This window comes from Camellia sinensis, chromosome 11 (genome assembly GCF_055761805.1).
Source record: "Camellia sinensis isolate YWXY chromosome 11, ASM5576180v1, whole genome shotgun sequence".
Lineage (NCBI taxonomy): Eukaryota > Viridiplantae > Streptophyta > Magnoliopsida > Ericales > Theaceae > Camellia > Camellia sinensis.
Genome location: NC_138971.1, coordinates 134778545 through 134782392, shown reverse-complemented (window position 1 = coordinate 134782392; position 3848 = coordinate 134778545).

Genomic DNA, 3848 nt, shown 5'->3' with positions numbered 1-3848 from the left:
TCGGCACGGGTCTTTAAATATAGGGCTTCTAGCTCTATATTTTCACTTCCCTCTTGCTCAAAAAATAGCCCCCTCTCTCTCTAGTTTCCAAGCTTCTATCCCCGTCTTTCCTTGGTTTTCGGGCCCGTTTCAACGTTCGATTCACGAAACCCTCATCGTTTCGAACATTTTGAACCGAACAAATCTTTGTTTCGGTGTCTTTTTCTCGATTTCCACCACTCAGGGTTTGTTTTCCTCGAGTTTTCCTTGATCTCTGTGCCTTTTCCGCACCCCGACCTTTTCGGCCATTTTTCACCCTCCCGGGGTTGACTTTTCGGTTGACTTTTCATATTCTTGCCTAATTTTCACATTTCTAGCCATTTTCACACTACCCTTGAGATGGCAGACGATATTTCAGGTGGTGGGGCTCTCCTGAAGATGGATGTGGACCCAGAGGCTGAGCTCTTGCCTCTTTACATCCGACCGTTCGATCCGGCGGCCTATAAGCCGATGATTCACGTGCTACGTCTTGATGGTCTTCGCCAGTTCAGAACTTTTGATAGGGGCGTGCCATGAGAGCTTCTTCTGCGCGAGCCAGAGTCACATCTGTCTTACGGCGCTTCCGAGGTATAGTCTTCCCTCTGTTTTATTTTCCGCAATGTAGAACATAACCGCAATAGTTGATTCTGTTCTTTAACTGCTTAGCCCGGATACATCGATACATTACACACTGCAATTCATCTGTGAACACATTGATACCCGATATCTGTTTGAACCTGAAAACGTGCACACACGCTGCATTTTCACTAAACCACTTAAACACACTGACACATCATATGCTGTAGTTCACTTTGAGCACACCGGCACTCGATATCTGTTTGAATCTGAAAACGTGGACGCACGCTGTATCTGCGCTGAACCACTCAAACACACTGATACATCATATGCCGTAGTTCACTTCGAGCACACCGGCACTCGATATCTGTTTGAATCAGAGAACGTGCACGCACGCTGTATCTGCGCTGAACCACTCAAACACACTGATACATCACATGCCGTAGTTCACGTTGTATCTGCATCAATTTTGACTGTTCTTCAAAACTGTACGTTTAATATTGCTTCGCAACTGTTTGCTTTTGAATACAGGGGGATTCCCATGCCTTCCGGGGGTATGGGAATGTTGCTGCCAGGGGATGGTATATGGAGTTACCAGACGCGGTCCATCATATTGTTGATTAGGCCGGCTTCGGCACTTTTTGTAGGGAACTGTCGCTCCTTACTGCGAGCAGGCCTTTGCTTGCTGTTCTGGTGGAGAGGTGGTGGGACATCACCGATTCCTTCCACTTTTCCGCCACGGGAGACATGACGATGACTCCCATCGACTTCTCGATACTCACCGGCATCGGGGTAGGGGGTGATCCGATCCCCTTCGACACGGACAAGGACGAGTGGGAGGCCGCTCAGATGTACTTGCTTGGCGACCTACCGCCTCTTGCCCGTCCAGGATTTGTCAGATATTCGTGGTTCGAGGACCACTTCAGGATTCAGCCAGCCTTAGCTGAGGAGGCGCCGATGGCTCAGGAGGAGGCAGAGCAGTATATACGCGGCTTCCTTATGTTCTTGCCGGGGACGACCCTCTTCGCCGACCGAGCGAACACTGTGCCCCTCTGTCTGCTGAGTGCTTTAGTGGACGTCACGCGGATCCGCCGCTATGACTGGGGTGGTACAGGCTTGGCTACACTATACGGCTACATGAGTTCATCCTCTCGCCTCAGCGGACAGTTGCTCGGAGGCTACTGGCGGGCTTGGGAGGTACATCCTCTTTCTCTGTTTTTCATTTATGCTCTACATTATCTGTATTCTGTACACTACACACACTGCGGTCTACCTCATGCTGACTGTATACTACACACACGGCACACATATAATCTGCTTTACACTGACTGTATACTGCACAATACTCTTCATATATTACACAATCTGCTGCCAACTGACTGTACACTGCACATACTGTAAACATGTAATCTGCTTTACACTGACTGTATACTACACACACTGTACACTCTGCACAATACAATGCACAATACATGGTTCTATAATTTCTGCTTTATCCTGCATTCTACTTCGTCTGCATTCTGCTTTATCTGATAAGCATACTGATACCTGGTCTATTGCACTCTGTAGTTGTGGGTGTATGCCTACTTCCCGAGGCTTGCCCCAATGCTAGACGAGGAGACCCCCCTCGGCGTTCCATTCTCCCGCCGCTTTGACGTGAGATGCGTGCGGAGACCCCGGGAGTCATTCATATTCTTCCGCCGCTATTTCGACACCATCACCACTGCTGAGGTATGTTCAACTTTTAGAGTTTATTCAAGCTTCGCTTTGCATTGTATTTTCAATAACAGTAGATAACAAACTGCATATTGTTTGCAGATCACCTGGTAGCCTTGGGCTTCATTGCCAGCCGCAGTTCGGGAGTAGTATGCAGGCACTGAGGAGTCCGCCTGATTCAGGCTTCTGTTGGAGGGCTCGGTCTGTCGGGCTTGGTACCTAGGCGAGCGCTTCCTATGCCATACCTTAGGTTTACCAGAGCAGATAGTTCCAAGTCTGCCTCCTATCGACATAAGGCAGACAGAGAGATACCCCCCACATGAGATGGCCGATTACACGATCGGATGGGAGGCAGAGGGCTTTAGAGGCAAGGGCGACTATGCAGAGTACGTCCAAACCTACATCATACGGCCCCTGAGCAGTGGCCGTCGACCTGAGAGAGAGAGGCCTGCGGCGCCAGCGGCTGGAGCGGGAGCGAGAGCAGGGGCAGGAGCACCTAGGATGGTTCGGGCCCATGGCAGGAGTGGGCCTCGAGAGGGCGGGGAGCTGGATGGCCGGCATTGCCCACGATGATGACATATAGAGGGCAGAGTGGGGAGACTTATCAGATCCCCATTGCTCCTCCCCCGGCTGATCACGAGCTAGTCGGTTTCTACAACTTGCCCCCGGTATGTACTACTGCATTTTGTACAGTTATTTCATTTCATTTCTCTTGATATTCCGCAGAATACTGATACTTCTAACACTTTTGCAGGCTTCCTCCGAGTACACTCGCCAGTCCCTGGAGTTGAATGCCTCCATGATGGGAATGCTCCAGCGGAGCTTAGACCTGCTGGCCCTTTATAGTATCCCGGTAAGTCTTTCTGACCACCGACTCAAACTTTATACAAACTGTTGTATCGCACTTATCAACACAACACTTGATACACAGCCCTCACGACATTCATACACTGCACTCAGTCACTGCATTCTGTATTCATACATTGTACTCATACACTGCTCACAGCATTCATACTCTTCTTTTGCGTAGCATACTGATGCGTTTGCCATTTGTGCTTTTCAGCCTCCATTCCAGATTCCTACTGCAGGAGGTGCTCCAGCTGGACCTTCTGTTCCTGCTCAAGGAACAGGGCGAGATGGCACAGTATTCCCCGCACCAAAGTGCGGCGCACTCATGTTGGGAGTAGCTCTCGAGCACCGATCCCGGATGATGACGAGTCCGAGGCAGAGACGGAGACAGAGGCATCTGAGGAGCAGACCGGATATGGCTCGGGCTCAGATGCCGGTGCTGATGATGATGCTCCTGGACCTTCGTCTAGGAAAAGGACGAGGACAGACCCATAGGCCTGAGATGATCGATGTTGATCTATACTTTTGTTGCTTTTCTTCTTTTGTTTGTACTTTTGTTTTTTGCTGGTAGCTTGAGTACCTTGTACTGCCGCGGGCAGGTTTTGTTTTCTCCAAAGCTATGTACTTGAAAAATGGTGAAATGAAACAAACTTTTTGTCTGAAAAAGTGTTACATTGGTACATTTCGTA